General features: G+C 44.5%; 1 protein-coding gene and 1 pseudogene across 1 annotated transcript in view; both read left to right on the top strand.

Moving 5' to 3' along the window:
- The first annotated feature begins 715 nt into the window (after positions 1–715).
- Positions 716–15004, top strand: LOC121537534 (annotated as a pseudogene).
- Positions 15005–15936: 932 nt separating this feature from the next.
- LOC121538506 (rap1 GTPase-activating protein 1) overlaps positions 15937–23536 on the top strand; it is a 150410-nt gene continuing 142810 nt past the window's right edge. The window contains exon 1 of the mRNA XM_041846612.2: positions 15937–15978. The gene's annotated coding sequence lies outside the window, so the exon portion shown is untranslated. The remainder of the gene's footprint in view (positions 15979–23536) is intronic.

Below are 23536 nucleotides of genomic sequence, written 5' to 3'. Positions count from 1 at the left end.
TTGAAAGTGGCTAATATTGCGTTGATTCAACAACAATTGCCACAGTAAAGGGAAACGTTGAAACTGTTAACTAAGGGGGAAACCTGTAAATAGTTGAGTGAAGTTCAATCTGGTGCTTCCCTCCCTGGGCTGATATTTTTTCTGCGCTGCAGTCCCAGGGAGCTGCTCAGCAGTCCACTCGCAGTTTAGAAGGAACATCGTTTTTTTATTTTATGTGTACTTTTACCCCTTTTTCGTGATATTCAATTGGTAGTAACAGTCTTGTCCCATTGCTGCAACTCCTGTACGGACTCGGGAGAGGCGAAGGTCGAGACCCTGCCTAGCCACACTGCTTCTTGACACACTGCTCGCTTAACCTGGAAGCCAACCAATGTGTCGGAGGAAACACCACCACAAGGAGTCGCTAGAGCTCGATGGGACAAGGAAACCCGGCTGGCCAAACCCTCCCCTAACCCATACGACGCTGGGCCAATTGTGTGCCGCCTCATGGGTCTCCCAGTCACGGTTGGCTGTGACACACGTGGTCCTCTGTAGCTCAACTGGTAGAGCACGGCGCTTGTAACGCCAAGGTAGTGGGTTCGATCCCCGGGACCACCCATACACAAAAATGTATGCACGCATGACTGTAAGTCGCTTTGGATAAAAGCGTCTGCTAAATGGCATATTATTATTATTATTATTATTATTACACAGCCTGGGATCGAACCCGGGGCTGTTGTGACGCCTCAAGCACTGCGATGCAGTGCCTTAGACCACTGCACCACTCGGGAGGCCCAGGAGGAACATTGGTTATGTCATCTCTGATGCTGATTGAAATATCCTAAACACAGTATCAGTCTACTATGTTGTCTCTATATTATGTCTCTCAGCTGTCTCTCCCCAGACCTGATCCCACCAGGTGTGTGTAACCTGCTCAACTCCTCCACTATCTATGCAAACAATGAGGTCAGCCTGGCAGAGGTGGACATCTATGGGTTTGACTATGACTATGACTACACCCTGACCCTCTACTCCAACGCCCTCAACACTATGATCTACAACACTGCCAGAGACTTCCTCATCGAGCACTACAAGGTTTGTGTGCTCTAATTAACCTGCCAATACACTAACACATACTGTATATTCAGTGCTCCTGAAAATTCCACATTGTGGACCCTTGTAATCTGATCATTTTCTGCTCTTGTTTGACAGTATCCTGAAGGTATCCGCCAATATTACTACATCTCCAACTTCGCTGCACAGGATCTTCACTATGATATTCAAAAGGTAAGCATCATACAGCAATTACGCCCCTCTAATACATCGCTCTGCCCTTCTTCTAAACATCAAATCTCAAGGTACCGTGGGTTTACAATGCTGTATGTTTTGTCCTCCCCCAGGGCCTCCTGATGAAGATAGATGCTTTCCATTACATTCAGCTGCAGACTGTATCGGTGAGTTCTGTTTATGGGTAGGTGAATAACACTCTGCAATGTATGGGTCAGTCAGTGTACTAAACATATAAATATAATGAATATAACAGGCTTGGAAGCTCTAACCCTGGCAATTTGACTGGTAAACTCATGGGTACACTCGCAATGGATGCCTGTTATTGTGATGCAATCATTTCCAGGGTATTTTGGAATGTTCTATCAACTGATGCTGGATTGCCATGTTAATGTAGAATGTTCATTCAAATTATCCTAACTTATATGGCTCATGTAATGTAATGTATTTTTTGTAATGTCAGTTGAGTTGACTCAACAAATCCCATGACAGATTGAAGGGTACACGTCCTGCTTTTACTTCTTGGCATGGGTCTAGGTTGAAAATATATAGGTTAAGACAACGTCGTCACAATTCGGCACCAGTGCCGTTGCTAACTGCAAGCGCTGTTGCTAACTAGCATAGCTGGTCCCATTGTTGCAAAGAGTTATGTGATATTAAAATGTTGTTGTCTTAACCTTTGTTATCTTAAACCTAGGCATGGGTACACTCAAAATTGCTGCCAGTCCACCATTTAAGACATCATTGACTTGAATGGAGACACCCTTTCTATTCTAAGCCTCTAGGCCAATTCAGAAAGCTGATTGACCATTTTACTGATGAATGTGTTTGTTTCTTATGACTGTGTTTTTTTTTCTGCTTGCATTTTGTATTTAGATTTTGATGTGTGTATTTTCTGTTATTTATGTAATTCAGGGCTAATTTGTAAAATCTCAGTATGACTCCCTGATAAAATAAAGGTTATAAAAATAAAAATAACATAAATGGTACCGTAGATCTGTCATGACACAACGGGATGCATGAGATAATGAGCAACGTTAGTTCCGGTGCTTTGGACAAATCACAATTTCAGAAGGGGAGGCAACATTTGGACCATAGACTTGCCTGTAACTTGCAAAGTGAGTGGGTAGAGCACTTTGTTCCGGCAGGGAGGTTCAGTTTGTAAGACATGGGGCTTTGATGTTTTCACTCAGGTTCACATTCTTCTACGTCTATTGAATGCCTCCCTGTGGAGGAAGCACAACATGCCTCCCCTGCCTCCTAATCTTCCATCACTGGGCTTCCTGTCTTCATAAATCAGGGATTAGCTCTGTGTACAGGCCTTGCTCACTGTGGGCACTGGTTCCATTTTTTCCTCCTTGGAAAGAAAGTGCTTCCAAACATGGTGCCTCATTAGAGCTAGAAGCACTGGGTGGTAATATAATGTTTAGAAATAAGTATTTGATGTCCATTTTGTAACTTTATTTCTTGCTAATCACACCCAATTTTAGAGCCATAGTAATGTGTTGACGAGTGTGTTTATAACCATACAATTCTGAGTGTTTATAAGTATGTTTATAAGCATACAGTAAGTAGTTGACTTGTAATTGTCCATAGGACCTCAAAGTGAAGCAGTTCATGGACATCTTCTCCATCCCAGAGATGACCCTCCTGGCTGTGGCCAATTATTTTTTCATCTCCAACGACATCGAGTACGATCCTGAGTGTAACCGGTGTGAAATGGCTAGCTAGTTAGCGGTGCGCGCTAGTAGCATTTCAATCGGTGACTTCACTCGCTCTGAGACCTAGAAGTAGTTGTTTCTCTTGCTCTGCAAGGGCCGCGGCTTTTGTGGAGCAACGGGTAACGGTGCTTCGAGGGTGACTGTTGTCGATGTGTGCAGAGGGTCCCTGGTTCGAGCCCAGGTAGGGGCGAGGAGAGGGACAGAAGCAACACTGTTACATTGGTGCCGTGACCCGGATCACTGGTTGCTGTGGAAAAGGAGGAGGTCAAAAGGGGGGTGAGTGTAACTGGTGTGAAATCGCTAGCTAGTTAGCGGTGCGCGCTAGTAGCATTTCAATCGGTGACGTCACTCGCTCTGAGACCTAGAAGTAGTTGTTTCCCTTGCTCTGCAAGGGCCGCAGCTTTTGTGGAGCGACGGGTAACGGTGCTTCGAGGGTGACTGTTGTCGATGTGTGCAGAGGGTCCCTGGTTCGAGCCCAGGTAGGGGCAACACTGTTACATGAGCACCTCTTCAAAGATGTCTCAGTGAGTGTCTCAGCACAATGCCTGTTTCCCACGCCATTTCTCACCCTGTGTAATGTTCTATCGCTCCCTCTTGCTGGTTTTCTAAACCCTCTGCCCGGTTCATTTGACTGTTTGGGCACAGTGGGGATTTTGCCTTTAGGGAGCACAAACAGTAAGTGCACATAAATATACTTAAATTCAGCTACAGTATGTACCTATAGAAAATGATCAATTCAACATGCTTATACTCAGGTTTTGAATATCCCGCTCTCTACTCCAACCCAGTCTAATTGACAAGGTAGGATAGAGACAGAGCTAGATCTCTTCTTTCTTCTGGCAGACAAAGTGAATCTGAACGGGACAAACTGTAACCTAAACCCTTTCACCCCAGTGTGGAATGAGAACAGCTATTGTTCCATAGTCCACACGTCTGAATCCCTAGCAACCTCTCTCTAGGTGGACAGACATCTGAACCTGCTGGTGAAAATCTTTTGACCGGTACTGTATATAGAGACATGGAACACTGGTCACTTTAACAATGTTTACATACTGTTACTGTGTATGTACAGTGCATTCGGAAAGTATTCAGACCCCTTTACTTTTTCTACATTTTGTTACATTACAGCCTTATTCTAAAATGGATTAAATCGTTTTTTTCCCCCTCATGTCATGAACCCGGCGTCCTGAGTCTGTTCCTGCCTGTGTTGCCGTTTTTCTGCTCTGAATCTCCTGTTTCCTGAAGGTTCCTGAACGCACCCTGTCCGGTTGCCAGGCGACGTTGCTAGGCGGGTGATCTCTCGATTACCCGCACCTGCTTCTCATCAGCTTCGGCATACCTGGTCCTGATCATCATCCCTTCATAAGCTCTGACCTGACAGTTTTGTTGTTTTGCACCTTGTTGGCTTGCCGTGTACTTACCTCCGTTTTTTTCTGTCTACAGTCATTCTCCCAGAACCTTCACCCAACCACTGCCTGGTTGTCGGCGGCTGCCGTGCCATCATTGGATCTGCCACTTCACCTCCATCAACTCATCTCCGCCGCCCGCTCCGTCTCCTGGATTATTCTGCATCTTTTTTTGAATCTGTTAATAAATACTCACCTTCGTTTCAAATCACCTTGTTCTGGTCTGCTTCTGGGTTCTGGCTTAGAAAACCGTGACAGAACGATCCGGCCAGAGATGAACCCAGCGGACCTGGACTCTGTTCGCCATGCCATTACCCATCAGGAAAGGATGTTGGGACAACACAGCACGGCGCTACAGGAGATAGCGTTGTCGGTTCGGAACTTTTCGACCAGTCTGACGAAGATCCAGGCTCAGCTCAGTTTGCCGGTGGAGAATCCACCACCGGTTTCACCCCTTTCGCCTGCCGCTTCTGGAGCTGTGCCCTTCCGTGAGCCCAAGGTTCCGACGCCTGATAAGTATGAAGGGGATTTGGGAAGATGCCGTTCCTTTCTTATGCAGTGTGGATTAGTGTTCGATCTACAGCCCCACTCGTACGCCACAGACAAGGCTAGGATAGCCTTTGTTATTGAATTGCTGCGTGGTAGAGCCCTGGAGTGGGCTTCAGCCGTATGGGAACGACAGGACACCTGCATGGCGTCATACCAGGAGTTCACGGCAGAGATGAGGAAGCTGTTTGACCATCCAGTCCGAGGTAAGGACGCAGCTAAGCGCCTGTTTTCTCTTCGCCAAGGAGCTCGCAGCGTTGCCGACTTCGTAATCGAATTCAGGACATTGGCTGTGGAGAGTGGGTGGAATGAAGAGTCACTGCAAGCGGCCTTTTATCAGGGGTTGTCGGAGCAACTCAAGGATGAGCTGATCTCCTATCCGGAGCCTAGTGACCTGGACAGTTTGGTAGCTTTGTCTATTCGGGTGGATAACAGAGTTCGAGAGAGAAGGAGGGAGAAGCAATGGGGCCCGTCCAATTAATCAGCTTCTCGGTTCCCAGTCGGGTCAGGAGGTGGACCAGAACGTGTCGATCATTGTCCACCACACGGGATTAGTGGAGAGGTCCTGCCTCCAGATTCTGAACCCATGCAAGTGGGGCGGCACGGGTTAACCAAGGAGAAGCGGCAACATAGACGTGAGACCAACCGCTGCCTCTACTGTGGTAGTTCGGGACATTACATCTCCACTTGTTCCCAGCGCCGTCAAACTGCCCGGCTCGCTAAGTTTGGGAGGACTTTTAGCGAGCCAGTTTCAACCTCTCAATACCCCTGTCAGACCCCGTTTCCCGGCTACCCTCATGAACAGGAATCAGAGTTTAGCGATTAACGCTTTCGTCGATTCAGGTGCCGATGGCAGCTTTATTGATGCCGACGTGGTGGAACAGCTGGGGCTTTCCAAGGAGCGATTACCGGAAGCCATTGAAGCTACCACTCTGAACGGCAGTAGTCTGGCACGTATCACGATGAGGACTGAACCGGTTAGGATGCTGTTGTCAGGGAATCATTCTGAGGTTATCTCATTCTTCATTCTGCCTTCTCCCCATGTTCCTCTGGTCCTTGGATACCCCTGGCTGAAAGAACCCAATCCCTTGTTCGATTGGGTGACTGGCAAGGTAACTATTTGGAGCATTGATTGTCATGCTAACTTCCTCAAGACTGCCTGTTCCAATTCTGTTCCCAGTCAGGTCATTGAGGCTAACCCCCCAGATTTGTCCCTGGTTCCCGAAACATATCACGAGTTGGGGGAAGTGTTCAGTAAGCAGAGGGCTCTGTCACTCCCTCCCCACCGACCATATGATTGTGCCATAAACCTGTTCCCTGGAGCTGCCTATCCCAAGGGACGGTTATACAGCATCTCCCGACCTGAACGTGAAGCTTTGGAGACCTACATAAAAGAGTCCCAAGCTGCTGGTCTCATTCGTCCCTCATCATCACCCCTGGGGGCAGGATTCTTCTTTGTGAGTAAGAAGGATGGCTCTCTTCGACCTTGTATTGATTATCGGGGGTTGAATGATATCACGGTCAAGAACAAGTATCCCCTGCCCTTGATGAGCTCTGCTTTCGACTCCTTACAGGGTGCTACTGTGTTCACCAAGCTGGACCTACGCAATGCGTATCATCTGGTCCGGATCAGAGAGGGGGACGAGTGGTTGACTGGTTTCAATACACCGATGGGTCATTTCGAGTATCAGGTGATGCCGTTTGGACTGACCAATGCTCCAGCAGTGTTCCAGAGTATGGTGAATGATGTCCTGAGAGATATGATCGGTCTTTTTGTGTTCGTTTACCTGGATGACATTCTTATCTTCTCTAAGGAGCCTCCCAGCCACGTCCAGCATGTCAAGCAGGTTCTGCAGCGATTGCTGGAGAATCGCCTGTTTGTGAAGGCCGAGAAGTGTGAATTTCACGCCCACACTACATCCTTCCTCGGGTACATCATCTCCAGGGGAGAGATTAGGATAGACCAAGAGAAGGTTAGGGCGGTTCTGGATTGGGCCCAGCCCGGTACGAGATTGCAGCTCCAGAGGTTTCTGGGGTTTGCGAATTTCTATCGGAGATTTATCCGTGATTACAGCCGTGTGGCCGCTCCTTTAACTGCCCTGACTTCTAGTACCAGAACCTTCAGTTGGAATCCTGAGGCGGACCGAGCATTTCTGGATTTGAAGAGGCGATTCACCAACGCTCCGATTCTCTCTCAACCTGACACTGCCCGTCAGTTTGTCGTTGAAGTGGATGCGTCTGATGTGGGGGTTGGCGCCATCCTGTCTCAGCGATGCTCCACTGACGTAAACTCCATCCCTGTGCCTACTACTCTCGTCGTCTTTCGTCTGCGGAGAGGAACTACGATGTGGGTAACCGGGAGCTTCTCGCGGTGAAACTTGCCTTGGAGGAGTGGCGCCACTGGTTGGAGGGGGCGGAGCAACCGTTTGTTGTCTGGACTGACCACAAGAATCGTGCTTACGTGCAATCGGGCTAAACGTCTCAACTCCCGCCAGGCCAGGTGGTCGTTGTTTTTGGACGCTTTAATTTTTTCCTTGACGTTCCGTCCCGGGGGTCTAAGAACGGCAAGGCGGACGCCTTGTCCCGGATGTTCTCCAAGACGGAGGAGAGTGGGGCCAAGACTGAGACGATTCTTCCCCGGAACCTTGTCGTGGGAGCCGTTATGTGGAGGATTGAGGAGGAGGTTATGGCGGCCCTTCGGACGCAGCCCGCCCCGGTAACGGTCCACCCGGTCGGTTGTTTGTGCCTGAGTCGGTCCGTTCGGCTGTCCTCCAATGGTCCCACGCCAGCAAGATGGCTTGTCACCCTGGCGTGGCTCGGACGATGGCGCTTCTACGCAGACGATTTTGGTGGCCTGCCATGGGAGAAGATACTCGGAGGTTTGTTGCTGCCTGTCCAGTTTGTGCGCAGAACAAGAGTGCCAATCGGCCCAGCTCTGGACTTCTTCACCCCCTACCTATCCCCCGGCGACCATGGTCGCATCTGGCCCTGGACTTTGTCACTGGGTTGCCCTCTTCTGAGGGGAACACGGTCATTCTGACTATTGTGGACAGATTCAGCAAGTTCGCCCACTTTGTGCCCATCTCCAAGCTTCCCTCTGCCTCTGAGACGTCCAAGATCCTGGTTAGGGAGGTTTTCAGGGTCCACGGATTGCCCAGTGACATAGTTTCCGACCGTGGCCCTCAGTTCACCTCTGCTGTCTGGAAATCCTTCTGTTTGGCCATTGGAGCTACAGTCAGTCTCACATCTGGATTTCCCCCCCAATCTAATGGACAGGCGGAGAGAGCCAACCAGAAGATGGAATCCACGCTGCGCTGCCTTGTTTCCTCCAACCCCACCTCTTGGATCTCTCAGTTGCCTTGGGTTGAGTATGCCCACAATACTCTCCCTACTTCTGCCACTGGGATGTCTCCCTTCCAGTGCCTATACGGCTACCAACCCCCCTTGTTTCCTTCTCAGGAGAAGGATCTCTCGGTTCCCTCTGTCCAGGCCCACATTCGCCGTTGCCACCGGACCTGGCATTGGGCCAGAAAGGCCCTCCATAGAGTTTCTGACCGGTATCAGCTCCAGGCGAATCGTCGCCATAGTCCAGCCCCCGCTTATGCCATCGGCGATAGGGTCTGGTTGGCTACACGGGACCTTCCTCTGCGGACTGAGTCAAGGAAACTGTCGCCGAGGTTCATTGGTCCGTTTGTGGTGGAGAGAGTGATTAATCCTGTTGTGGTTCGACTCAAGTTGCCGAGTACGCTCAGAGTCCATCCCACCTTCCATGTCTCCTGCCTCAAGCCTGTTCTCCTCAGCCCTCTGTTGCCCCCTCCGCCCCCTCCTCCTCCTCCTCGGATGATCGGAGGAGGTCCTGTCTACACGGTGCGCCGCATCATGGATTCCAGACGGCGGGGCCGGGGTTTCCAGTATCTCGTGGACTGGGAGGGGTATGGTCCTGAGGAGAGGAGTTGGATTCCTCGGCGTCAGATCCTTGATGCTGACCTCCTTCGTGACTTCTACCGCCTCCATCCTGGCGCTCCGGGTAGTCCGCCCGGTGGCGTTCATCGGAGGGGGGGGGGGTACTGTCATGAACCCGGCGTCCTGAGTCTGTTCCTGCCTGTGTTTCCGTTTTTCTGCTCTGAATCTCCTGTTTCCTGAAGGTTCCTGAACGCACCCTGTCCGGTTGCCGGGCGACGTTGCTAGGCGGGTGATCTCTCGATTACCCGCACCTGCTTCTCATCAGCTTCGGCACACCTGGTCCTGATCATCATCCCTTCATAAGCTCTGACCTGATATCCATTCCCTGCCGGATCGTTAGCCATGAACAGTATGTTTGTCAGCGTATCAGCCTCTGAGTTACTAGCGTTAGTTTTGTTGTTTTGCACCTTGTTGGCTTGCCGTGTACTTACCTCCGTTTTTTTCTGTCTACAGTCATTCTCCCGGAACCTTCACCCAACCCCTGCCTGGTTGTCGGCGGCTGCCGTGCCATCATTGGATCTGCCACTTCACCTCCACCAACTCATCTCCGCCGCCCGCTCCGTCTCCTGGATTATTCTGCATCTTTTTTTGAATCTGTTAATAAATACTCACCTTCGTTCAACTCACCTTGTCCTGGTCTGCTTCTGGGTTCTGGCTTAGAAAACCTTGACACCTCATCAATCTACACCCAATACCCCATAATGACAAAGCAAAAACAGGTTCTTAGAATGTCTTGCAAAAAAAACAAAAATAAACTGAAAGAAGACATTTACATAACTATTCAGAACCTTTACTCAGTACTTTCTTGAAGCACCTTTGTCAGCGATTACAGCCTCGAATCTTCTTGAGTATGACGCTACAAGCTTGGCTCACCTGTATTTTGGGAGTTTCTCCCATTCTTCTCTGCAGATCCTCTCAAGCTCTGTCAGGTTGGATGGGGAGCGACTGCACAGCTATTTTCAGGTTTCCCCAGAGATGTTCGATCGGGTTCAAGTCCAGGCTCTGGCTGGGCCACTCAAGGACATTCAGAGACTTGTCCCGAAGCCACTCCTGCATTGTCCTGGCTGTGGGCTTAGGGTTGTTGTCCTGTTGGAAGGTGAACCTTCGCCCCATTCTGAGGTCCTGAGCGCTCTGGAGCAGGTTTTCATCAAGGATCTCTCTGTACTTTGCTCCGTTCATCTTTCCCTCGATCCTGACTAGTCTCCCAGTCCCTGCTGCTGAAAAACATCCCCACAGCATGATGCTGCCAGCACCATGCTTCACCGTAGGGATGGTGCCAGGTTTCCTCCAGACTTGATGCTTGGCATTCAGGCCAAAGAGTTCAATCTTGGTTTCATCAGACCAGAGAATCTTGTTTCTCATGGTCTGAGAGTCCTTTAGGTGCCTTTTGGCAAACTCCAAGCGGGTTTTCATGTGCCTTTTACTGAGGAGTGGCTTCCGTCTGGCCACTCTAGCACAAAGGCCTGATTGGTGGAGTGCTGCAGAGATGGTTGTCCTTCTGGAAGGTTCTCACATCTCCACAGAGGAACTCTGGAGCTCTGTCAGTGACCATCGAGTTCTTGGTCACCTCCTTGACCAAGGCCCTTCTCCCCCGATTGCTCAGTTTAGCTGGGCGGCCAGCTCTAGGAAGAGTCTTGGTGGTTCCAAACTTCTTCCATTTAAGAATGATGGAGGCCACTGTGTTCTTGGGGACCTTCAATGCTGCAGACATTTTATGGTACATTTACCAAAAATTCTAAAAACCTGTTTTCGCTTTGTCATTATGGGGTATTGTGTGTAGATTGATGAGGAAAACAATTGATTTAATCCATTTTAGAATAAGGCTGTAACGTAACAAAATGTGTAAAAAGTCAAGGGGTCTGAATACTTTCCGAATGTACTGTATATACTGTATTCTAGTCATGGATTATCCTATATAATTAATGCTGTACAAACATTTTCAATTAATGTATTGACCATACTGCCATATTTTATATTCTGGACTGACATTGCTCGTGCTGATATGGCGTGTTCTGATATGGCGTGTTCTGATATGGCTTGTTCTGATATGGCTTGTGCTGATATGGCTTGTGCTGATATGGCTTGTTCTGATATTGCTTGTTCTGATATGGCTTGTTCTGATATGGCTTGTTCTGATATTTTTTATTTTACTTTTTTGATTATGTGTGTATTGTTATTGTATTGCTAGATATTACTGCACTGTTGGAGCTAGAAATCTAAGCATTTCGCTGCACCTGCAAATCTGTTTATGCGACCAATAAACTTGATTTTATTGATTATGATAATGGTAAGCTAGGAACCAATGTACTACACACGTTGAAGTCATTTGAACCCAATTATAACAATTATGAAATGTATGTTCATACTGCCTGCTGAGAGGTGAAACCCAAGACAGAAGCTAAGGGTGGATGTACATTAGTACAATTTGTTTAGTGAGATCCAGTGGCGGCTCCTGAAAAAATTCTCAGGGGGGGCAATTTTTCTGATGATTTAGGTGACCTACACACATTTAAAAAAAGATATGTCCAGCAACAACATGAAGACAGGGGCAGCATATAAGTCAATACTGATATACACATTACTTGCTTCAAAAAGGCCTCATGGTTGAATTGGAAATATGTGCACCTGAGCATAATTCACAACAAGCAAGCAGGAGCTTTTGATAGAGGCTACTGAAAACATTGATGCAAGTTATTGGTAATAAGAAATTTTTATAGACTTCCATATTCTGCCCTCTTGTATAGATTTGTGAAAATGAACAGTGATAGACATTTTGCCTGAAAACAGAATTTGAAAATAATTTATAGAAAAGGTAAACACAGCTATCTGTATGGCTTTGTAAAAATGAACAACCATATTCTGGCCAATTGTATAGATTTGTAAATATGAACAACCATATTCTGGCCAATTGTATAGATTTGTAAAAATGAACATGAACAGATTTTTTTTATTTTTTACTTTTTTTAAAATGAAAAATAACTATTTAAAACAACATCAACTGTGAACTGATTTGGGCGTGTGTGTGTTAAAGAGACAGACAGGGAGGGACAAAGAGAGAGAGAGGCTACATTACTTGTACTGAAACTGTTCTAGCTTGCTGCATGATCAAATTCAGCTGATGCGCATAGCAATGCACGTAATGGGCATTCTTGAAATGCTCACCCACCTTTTGCTGCACACCAGCCTTCTCTCACCTCATCACACTGGCTCCATCGTAAGCTTGCGCAATGAGTTTGACTTTCTCGTCGTCGGCAAAAAGACCGTTCAGTCTCTCCAAAAGCACACTGGCGATTGAGACTGAGGTTGATTCCGAGATGGGAAGGAACTCAAAAAAGCGCTCCTGCACTTTGTGGTTGCTATCTATGTACCTCAGCACAAGCACCAGCTGTGTCTGTGTAGAAACGTCCGTGGTCTCGTCAGCTTGGATAGCTACGAAGTTCGCCGACTTCACCTCCTCCACAATATGTTCCCTCATGACCGCTAGCATACACTCCAGTAGCTCGTTTTGAATGGTCTTTGATGTGCCCTTGAAAACTTTAGCATTTTTAAGATGGTCATCAAACACCTCATCTAATTGTGCCACAAAGTTGACAAGTCCAAGAAAAATACCAGGGTTGGTGGAGCCCTCAGTTTCATCTTTGCCTCGCAAAGCTAGCCATCTTGACAGTTGTACGTGAATTGATTGACGCTGCTACCCGCTCTTTTCTTAGTTATGTTCATGGTTACTTATGTTACGTATGACGAAAGCGCGTAAGTGCAAGCCCTCCCGGAACCCATAGAGATTGTATTGAAAGCTCTGATATTTGAAAAAAATAATATTTTACATGATAGTCTATGAGAGACTCCTGGGCGATTTTCAACCTGACTGAAATCGCCCCAAAAGGGGCGGGGCCATTTGAAGCACGACTTTAGCCTGATTGGACATTTAGTGGCAGATCAGACTTCTAGATTAGAACACTGAAAACTACTGTTGCCGTGATATAATTGATTAGAAAAAAAATCCCTTCCTTTTCCCGTTTGGCAGTGCGTCGCCCATATCGCCCTAATGAACACACCGCCCCTGGTGAGATCTATTTCTCTTCAACATCAGATTTGCAACTTTTCTGTTTACACTAGCCTTGGATGTGGTGTGGCCAAAGCCACATTCCCGCTTCATGAGTGCAGCTATTAGCATACCGTAAATACCATAGAATATAGACAAACAAAATAAGGATAGTAATTCAAACTATACAGGAGCTTCTCATCTAAACCATATTGCACATAGTGTTGCACACTTGATTAAAGCAATTATTCACAAATGTGTGGATATTTTAAAAGCCTTTCATTTTCAATTTGGCTAAATTAGTAAAAATGCTTACTGGTATTAAGGTAATTCTTGCATGGACATGTGGTGTGGGAGCGCCTGTCTTTACTCTGTACCACTCAGGGGTATGTGGTGTAGATGTCTCCCACACTACCTCTGGAAGGATTTGAATCTAGATCTGTTTCTTTACACTACACAAGTATCTCTCCTGGACCTAGTTTGTGTCATTAAAGTAGTGTAGTGTAAAGAGGCCCCAACTCTTTGGTGAACAAAAGAGACTATTATATTTTATTATATTATTTCTCTCTCTAATTAAACCTTGGTACATACTGTCCTTTACATGGTATTCTCCCTCTTTTAGGACCTGATGCTGCGTCATGGGTGGTGTATGGGAGCCATAGAGCCTCAGCTGGATCTGGAGACCAAGGTGGTGAACACAAAGCAGTATGCCCAGAGCCTCACCTGGCTCCAAGCCCTCACTTGGCTGCTGGAACGCATGTAGGTACAGTACAACTCTCCTCACGGAAAATACAAGGACTCCAACACCTTGGTTAGGGTAGTGATCGCATTAGGTGCGAATAGACATGAAGAAGAAAAAATTTCTTAATTTACAAACTGGTGTAAGTTTTTTCTTCCATCCATTATAATGCACACAAACAAAATCTCTCAATCTCCCTACAATTGATTAATTGATTATTTGATATGTGTTTCTGTAGTGTGATTGTTATGGTTTATAGCTGTCTCGTCTTATGTCCTTCTGTAGATGCATCGAGATTCACAGTCTAGGGAGGTTCTGCAGAATTGGCTGAAGGAGAGAGAGGAGCTCAGGTGGGTCCCATTGGGATAGTGGTATTAATGAAGTGTTATTCTAAAGGTTTCAGAATGGTATGATTCTGAGCTCTTTCTTTGTCCATATCTTATCTTCTAATTCCCTGCTGTGCTCTTTCTGCATTAGTCTTTCATCTCCCTTTCTTATCCATGTCTCCTTTTTTCAGACTAAGAACAAAGAACCTGTTCAACCCCCAGTTCGGCAGCATCTTCCGCACTTGTCACAACCCTACCTACTTCTGCCGCCGCCTGTGTCGCTTCTCAGACGTCTACATGGCCTCCATCAGCTGTCTGCTAAACTATGACCTCTCCTACACCTTCTACCCCCTATGCACCCCTCTGTAGCATGAGGCACCCCTGTGGATTGACCAGACTGGCTGCATGAAGACCCCTTTCCTAGAGGAGATGGCCCACATCCTCTGAGCCAACAATGGGTTGTCATTGCTGGGTTCTCAGCGCTGGGTTCTCAACATGGACATTCACAAAACAGCCCACTAGAGCGCGTTGTAGATCAGTATTATTCAGAGAATAAGCTTAGGTTGTTGCTATTTCTGTAATTGAATACTGTGAGTAGTATCATGGTCTATATAGGAGTTACTCTCTGGCAGACCTGATCTAAGCTAATTAATAATAGACATGTAGGAATACATTTGCACTTCAGAAACCTTTAACTTAAACACCCTTCATTGTACATGTTAGTTATTAACTAATGGGTCATACACCCATCCCAGACTGGCAAACAAAACATCTGGTTGAATTTGATGACCAGCATGCAAAGACTGTTTTATGAAGAAGACAGCACGTACCATTTGTTCACAATGTATGTTCAAAATACTGTCACTGCTGTTTCTGTGCCTGTATACATTCAATAGAATATGACCAAATTTAAACATAGTTTTGTCACTGATGTAACTTTTTTCATTTGTCATGATGTTGCATGTGTAGCCTATTGATTGTTGACTGCTCCAAATCTAGCTTTAGTGTCCATACACATTTCATTGTGCATTGGAAGAACAATAAGTCAGATAATCAAAATCTTTAAATCAAGACATGTGTATGAACTTTTGAGGTAGGCATCTATTCAAATTGATTGGAGCTGCTCCTGCTCCTCAAGTCTACCACTTCACCAGCTATCACCTACAGGTAACTAGCAAAATAAAATAAACACTTGACTAAATGAGGGATACAAAGTATATTTAACACAGGTGTGGTTCCTGAGTTAATTAAGCAATTAACATCCGGTCATGCTTAGGGTCATTTATAAAAATGCCCAGTTGCCTATTATTTTGGCTACCATGGCTAGAAGAAGAGATCCCAGTGACTTTGAAAGAGGGGTCTCAAAGGAGCATAGGGGGTTTAAAGGGCATGTGTGTGTTTGTGTGTGTGTGTGTCTCAGTCACCAGATCTCAAACCAATTGATGGGAGATTCTGGAGCAGCACCTGAGACAGAATTTTCTAGCACCATTAACAAAACACCAAATTATGAATTTCTTGTGGAAGAATGGAGTCGCATCCCTCCAGTAGAGTTCCAGACATTGTAGAATCTATGCCAAGGCGCATTGAAGCTGTTCTGGCGGCTCGTGGTGGCCCAACGCACTATTAAGACACTTTATTTAGGCAGTTACCTGTAGGTATAGGCTACTTTACTATCATGAAAGTACTTTGTCAGAATACTTTAGTTTTTAGCAGATAATCCATTTTAAAATGTAATTTTAGGGCTGACTGAGAAAAACCAACGGTTCCACTACCAAGAGCTGGCTCTCATAAACTGTTCTTGAAGCTCCTAGACTATTTTGCAAATTTTTCTTGCAAATGATCTCATTGGCTGATGGTTGCACGTCGCTAGGCAGCAACTCATCATCATCCTGAGTAGGGTACCAGTGCACCCCAGCTGCCGCAGCCGCACGAGACAGACCGAGCACCAAAACTCCTGTCAAAGAAAGAGGTAAGCAAAATACACGCATGTTTCATACTTATTTAAAGCTTTATTGCTTATTGAATCTGGTTTATTGGGCTACATGCTCGTTTTGAGAGTGTTTTTGTAGTTAATACTGGCATGGGGCGTGAATTTGAAAGTGAACATGTTTGACCATCGAAGCCTATTATTTTTTGCAAAACATTTTGTTCAATTGTTTTCACTTGTTAAACATTTCTACAGAACGCATGGAGGCAAGTTTTATTCGAGTAGGGCCCACTGTCGGGCTTTGTCTAATACCAAGGGCGTTGGTTTTACGATTTTAGAATTAGTTTTTATAGCTCGTTCAAGTAGTCTCTGCGCGCGTTAAAGGGCTGTATAGGTCAAGGGAGTCTAACGTCCAGAGTGCTATTTCAAAACGGTAGGTAGGTATTGTAGCGAAGGGGAATGAGAGTCGACAGTTTACTTAGTTATTTGAATATTTTCTGCCACAGAGGAGAAAGTTGAGAGAAAGAGACAATTGTAACCTAAATGTAATCATGCATGCATAGTGTCTGAGAAATGTTAACAACAACAACTTGATGAAAACACTTGTCATCAGGGTGTGGTTCAGGAGGTAGCCTGCATGCCTGCTAGTAAACCAATATAAGGAGCTGTCACTCAGAGACACAACAGAACTCTCAATAGCAGAAACATTTTCTTCCCTGATTTAATTCCCTAGGCCTAGACTCTTTCTGTATTTTCCCAGCAGGTGTATCTGTCAGAATGTGTTGTTCACATTAGCCTTCTAATTGTGTCCCATGTTGGTTAAATTGTTTTTGACTGTGGCAGCATGTTATGCATAGGTCATCTCCTCTGCCATGTATGATGTATTGATTGATATTCTCCTTAGTCTTAGCTGTTCTAAGTTAATTGACCCAGTCCATAGAGCTGACAGGGGCTGTACATCATGGAATGAAACTGTCCCATAGGCCATTAATCACATTCACCTACTTTATATCCCAGGCGAAAGAATCCAGGAAAAACTGCTGTCTATATAGGACACGTCTCCTTGACTAAATGACTAAAGGTCTTCGATACACTACCATGGATGATGAGTATTGATTTTTCTCAAATATTCATAGGAAGGAATTAAATTGATGTGGTGTTTTGGCCTCTGGTCAAATGCAATGCACTATATTGAGAAAAGGGTGCCATTTGGGAAGCATCATGAGTGTTTCCCCTTCAGGCTGCTTCAGAGCTGAGCATTGATTGTGGTTTTCCAGGTTGACCCTCCAGCATAGGTAGTGGGCTGCCAGTATCGTGTTCCACTTGGCCCACTGTGTCAGTTTGTAGTTAGCGGGTGGCACAGACTGAAAACAGATTCCCAAGTATTGTTGACAGTTGAATATTTGATTCTCGCTCTTGGCAAGGATTTTTTGTTTGAAATCCGAATTAAAGAGTTTGAGTAGCTATAATTCATCCTCTGAGAAATGGTAATGATTGAAATGGTCTTAAAGAAGCAATATGATTTTCTTAACCAGTTCAGAGTGTCAGAATCTGTTATCTCGAAAAATAAATCCAAGATAGTTTTAGACAAGGGAAAATAAATTACAAGACTGTAAAATATTGTTGACCTCTAAAATATTATTTAGAAAGGATGAAATTATTGAAATGTTGTTGTTTTATAATTTTAGGAACTCTTGAAAAATATGCTCTACCAGGCGGTTGAGTTGCACATTAAAAACCTTGTAACTAAATGTAATGGAAAATGTAATCTACGTAATCCCAAAAAGTAATGATTTATCATGAGAGGGCCATAAATAATAACTAGTAATGCTGCATACTCCAAGAAAGGTTAAAATCTCACCTTTCTGGTAAAAATTGTTACAAATTGCTGAGTTGTAGTCACTTTTGAGGACACAAGCTCAAGTACACAGTACAAATATGATACAAATATGATACAAATATGAAACATTTTATATGATATATTTCCTATTCAACAAAACTGTATGAATAAGGCTTGAAATGACTTATTTTTTCTAAATATAGTATAATCAATTTAGAAAATGACTAACTATAAGATTTCACCTTCCTTATAACTGTAAAATACATATTTGTATATTTAGTGTTAGAGACAATGTGCATATTTTCTAATGGTCTCTCTTGATCAAAACATCTGCTCCCCATCACTGAACTTCTCACAGAGCTCTAGCTTGGCTTCCTGAACTCGTTAGGAACTCGCCTTTCATCTCATATTAATCTTGTCCGTCTATGACAAACAGAAAGTGTTTTTTGTTTGATAAAATCTACAAATTATTTTAGATTACTGGCTATAAATCGATCTCTGAATATGCTATAGCGAAACCACTCTCTCCTGCTGCGTTACAATGTAAGGATTACAGGCATATGCGTTGTTAGTGGCTGTGACATAGGGTTCAGCCAGGATTTGATGGATAGTCAGAAGAGTGAATGAAATGGTAGGAGGGACATCCCAGCTTCAAGTGATGTCAGATTTCATATCCTGCTTCATACAAGCAGAAGAGAAGCAGGGCTACTGCTCAATGCAAGCCATTTCGATCTACGGTGTCCACAGATAATTTATAAGCAAAAATGTCAGTCGGAACCGGTACCTGAACCACGCAGTTCCCTTTAACAGGGGACTTTACATCGAAGAGGTTTTAAAGGAATGCAATTTAGTCAAAGCTAGCAATTATGTACAATGGATAAATATTTATATGGATTTTTTTGTCTGTGCAAATATAAAAATATTTTCATATTTATATCAATATTTACTGTCTCCCTGTTATCTTCAATATGTTTCACAATATTATTCAGTACATGTCATTTTACAGGTATTATGCGCATATAAACATTTGTATTTATTAAGGATCCCCATTAGCTGCTGCCAAGGCCAGCAACTAATCTTCCTGGGGTCCAGCAACATTAAGGCTGTTATATACAATTACAAATATTACATGACATTACATTTCATAACACTTTTCACAACACAAGGCCACTACTCTACTATCACTTATCTACAATACAAAATCTATGTGTACGTGTGTGTAGAGTGCGTGTGTTAGCATGTGTACAGTATGTGTGTGTCTGTATCTCTTCACTGTCCCCACTGTTCCTTAAGGTGTATTTTTATCTGTTATTTTTTATCTGATTCTGCTGCTTGCATCAGTTACCTGATGTGGAATAGAGTTCTATGTAGCCATGGCTCAATGTTGTACTGTGTGCCTCCTATAGTCTGTTCTGGACTTGGGGATTGTGAAGAGACCTCTGGTGGCATGTCTTAAGTAAATGCATTAATTTACATATTTAAATATTCATATTTTGACAAATGTATAATATTTTATTCATATTTGATATCAGTCCTCATTTAACTACGCCTGTCTTCCATTATAAGTAACTGAAGCAGACATAATGTTAATGAATGTATAATTCTGCTAATTCCAATACACCATTTGTTTGTCCTAATTGCGGCTGGTTGAGATGTTTGTGATGCGTTATCTATCAAATTTGAAGTCATGCAAATTAAAAAATATTCATTTATGGCCAATATTAAAGGGGAAGTTTACCTACAATCAAAGATTTCCCAAGTGATTCCATACATTGAAACTATTTAGGTGGAGTTTGCCCCTCTCTCTCCCTGCAGTCTAAAACTGGAAAGCTGCAAAAACGGGCCACGTGTCTCGTGAGGTTTCTTTGTGCGCTGCTAGCTCTGCTCTGTTGTCAGTCAAAGAGCGATTGAGAATTGTGGACAAATTCGTTGTTTTATAGAAAGCGTACGGCCGAATTAGATGTTTTTATCAAAAGTACTATCGGTTTTGAGTCAGGAAATGTGTACCTTTCCACCTAAAAAGACTGCGATTATTTTATATTATTATTTTATGTCTGTGCAAGAACTGCAAATGTGCACTCATGTGGGGGAATACCTTTATGTAAAAACTACATGTAAGGCCCTTATTCACAATCACAGATGCACGTTTCTTTCAGGTAGAAGTGAAGACAGTAGCCTAGCGTTACATATTACTTATACAAATTAAACAACAACCTACAAACATGTCTGATGATGAAAAACATTGCGAGTGATGAAGAAAACTACTTGAGGGGCACCGATGCTGTTTTAAACCCGTATTTATTTGAGCCTGAGTATTCTGACGAAGAATTTAGGCAAATTGAGCTTCAGATGGCCACCACGGCGCTAGCCACCGAGGCCGCAGCAGGACCACAGCCCCAGCACATCCCCAGGATGAACGCAGATTGGTGGTGCAGTTGTGGTAAGTGTGATCCAATGCCGACTCATGAAGAATGCTTATGCTGCAGAGAATTTGATTACATGATCCAGTTTGCTTTCGCGACCACAGGGATTTGGCTGACCACATCAACTCTGGTGTCCTGAACAAAACAAATCTGAATCCAAAAATACATTGGAGATGCAACCCCGTTCCAGCTGGGCCAAATGGACAGTTACCAACAAGTAAGTATCTGAACTTTACTTTATTGAATGACTGCTTATCATAAACCTCTATTCGCTGGACCATTTGTGGATTTATGTTTTTACATTAGCCCAAACACTGTCTTTTATTTGAGTAGGATATACAGTGCCTTCAGAAAGTATTCACACCCCTTGACTTTTCCCATATTTTGTTGTTACAACCTGAATTTAAAATTGATTAAATGTAGATTTTTTTGGTCACTGGCCTATACACAATACCCAATAATGTCAGTGGAATTATGTTTTTTGAAATTTGTACATATTAATAAAAACAATTTAAGCTGAAATGTCTTGACTCAATAAGTATTCAACCCCTTTGTTATGGCAAGTCTAAATAAGTTCAGGAGAAAAATGTGCTTAACAAGTCACATAATAAGTTGCATGGACTCACTCTGTGTGCAATAATAGTGTTTAACATGGTTTTTGAATGACCACTTCATCTCTGTACCCCACACATTCAATTATCTCTAAGGTCCCTCAGTAGAGTAGTGAATTTGAAACACAGATTCAACCACAAAGACCAGGGAGGTTTTCCAATGCCTCACAAAGAATGGCACCTATTGCTAGATGGGTAAAAAAAGCAGAAGTTATGGTGAAGTTATTAATTACACTTTGGATTGTGTATCAATATACCAAGTCACTACAAAGATACAGGCGTCCTTCCTAACTCTGTTGCCGGAGAGGAAGGAAACCGCTCAGAGATTTCACCATGAGGCCAAATCAAATCAAATCAAATCAAATTTTATTGGTCACATGCGCCGAATACAACAGGTGCAGACATTACAGTGAAATGCTTACTTACAGCCCTTAACCAACAGTGCATTTATTTTAAACAAAAAAAGTAAGAATAAAACAACAAAAAAAAAAGTGTTGAGAAAAAAAGAGCAGAAGTAAAATAAAGTGACAGTAGGGAGGCTATATATACAGTAAAATAAAGTGACAGTAGGGAGGCTATATATACGGGGGGGTACCGTACCGTTGCATAGTCAATGTGCGGGGGCACCGGCTAGTTGAGGTAGTTGAGGTAATATGTACATGTGGGTAGAGTTAAAGTGACTATGCATAAATACTTAACAGAGTAGCAGCAGCGTAAAAAGGAGGGGGTGGGGGGGCAGTGCAAATAGTCCGGGTAGCCATGATTAGCTGTTCAGGAGTCTTATGGCTTGGGGGTAGAAGCTGTTGAGAAGTCTTTTGGACCTAGACTTGGCACTCCGGTACCGCTTGCCGTGCGGTAGCAGAGAGAACAGTCTATGACTAGGGTGGCTGGAGTCTTTGACAATTTTGAGGGCCTTCCTCTGACACCGCCTGGTATAGAGGTCCTGGATGGCAGGGAGCTTTGCCCCAGTGATGTACTGGGCCGTACGCACTACCCTCTGTAGTGCCTTGCGGTCAGAGGCCAAGCAGTTGCCATACCAGGCGGTGATGCAACCAGTCAGGATGCTCTCGATGGTGCAGCTGTAGAATTTTTTGAGGATCTGAGGACCCATGCCAAATCTTTTTAGTCTCCTGAGGGGGGAATAGGCTTTGTCGTGCCCTCTTCACGACTGTCTTGGTGTGTTTGGACCATGATAGTTCGTTGGTGATGTGGACACCAAGGAACTTGAAGCTCTCAACCTGTTCCACTACAGCCCCGTCGATGAGAATGGGGGGCGTGCTCAGTCCTCTTTTTTTTCCTGTAGTCCACAATCATCTCCTTTGTCTTGGTCACGTTGAGGGAGAGGTTGTTGTCCTGGCACCACACGGCCAGATCTCTGACCTCCTCCCTATAGGCTGTCTCATCGTTGTCGGTGATCAGGCCTACCACTGTTGTGTCGTCGGCAAACTTAATGATGGTGTTGGAGTCGTGCCTGGCCATGCAGTCATGGGTGAACAGAGAGTACAGGAGGGGACTGAGCACGCACCCTGAGGGGCCCCCGTGTTGAGGATCAGTGTGGCAGATGTGTTGGTACCTACCCTTACCACCTGGGGGCGGCCCGTCAGGAAGTCCAGGATCCAGTTGCAGAGGGAGGTGTTTAGTCCCAGGATCCTTAGCTTAGTGATGAGCTTAGAGGGCACTATGGTGTTGAATGCTGAGCTGTAGTCAATGAATAGCATTCTCACGTAGGTGTTCCTCTTGTCCAGGTGGGAAAGGGCAGTGTGGAGTGCGATAGAGATTGCATCATCTGTGGATCTGTTGGGGCGGTATGCAAATTGGAGTGGGTCTAGGGTTTCTGGGATTATGCTGTTGATGTGAGCCATGACCAGTCTTTCAAAGCACTTCATGGCTACAGACGTCAGTGCTACGGGTCGGTAGTCATTTAGGCAGGTTATCTTAGAGTTCTTGGGCACTGGGACTCTAAGATAACCTGCCTAAATGACTACCGACCCGTAGCACTGACGTCTGTAGCCATGAAGTGCTTGCCAATGGTGTAGCCATGAAGTGTAGCCATGAACATGGCCAATGGTGACTTTAAAACAGTTACAGTGTTTAATGGCTGTGATAGGAGAAAACTGAGGATGGATCAACCACATTGTAGTTACTCCACAATACTAACCTAATTGACAAGAGGGAAAAGAATGAAGACTGTACAGAATACAAATATTCAAAAAAGTGCATCCTGTTTGCAACAAGGCACTGCTTTCCACCAGACACTGGGAGATGAATTCACCTTTCAGCAGGACAATAACCTAAAACACAAGGCCAAATTTACGCTGGAGTTGCTTACCAAGAAGACAGTGAATATTCCTGAGTGGCCGAGTTACAGTTTTGACTTAAATCTACTTGAAAATCTATGGCAAGACCTGAAAATGGTTGGCTAGCAATGATCAACAACCAATTTGACAGAGCTTGAAGAATTTTGAAAATAATAATGGGCAAATGTTGCACAATCCAGGTGTGGAAAGCTCGTAGAGACTCACAGCTATAATCGCTGCCAAAGGTGCTTCTACAAAGTATTGACTTGGGTGTGAATACTTATGTAAATGAGAGTTCTGTATTTCATTTTCAATAAATTTGCAAACATTGTTATTTTTTATATTATTTTATTTTACCCCCTTTTTCTCCCCAATTTCGTGATATCCAATTACGATCTTGTCTCATCGCTGCAACTCCCCAACGGGCTC

Source organism: Coregonus clupeaformis, chromosome 24 (assembly GCF_020615455.1).
Source record: "Coregonus clupeaformis isolate EN_2021a chromosome 24, ASM2061545v1, whole genome shotgun sequence".
NCBI lineage: Eukaryota > Metazoa > Chordata > Actinopteri > Salmoniformes > Salmonidae > Coregonus > Coregonus clupeaformis.
This window is presented reverse-complemented; position numbering and strand designations above follow the sequence as displayed.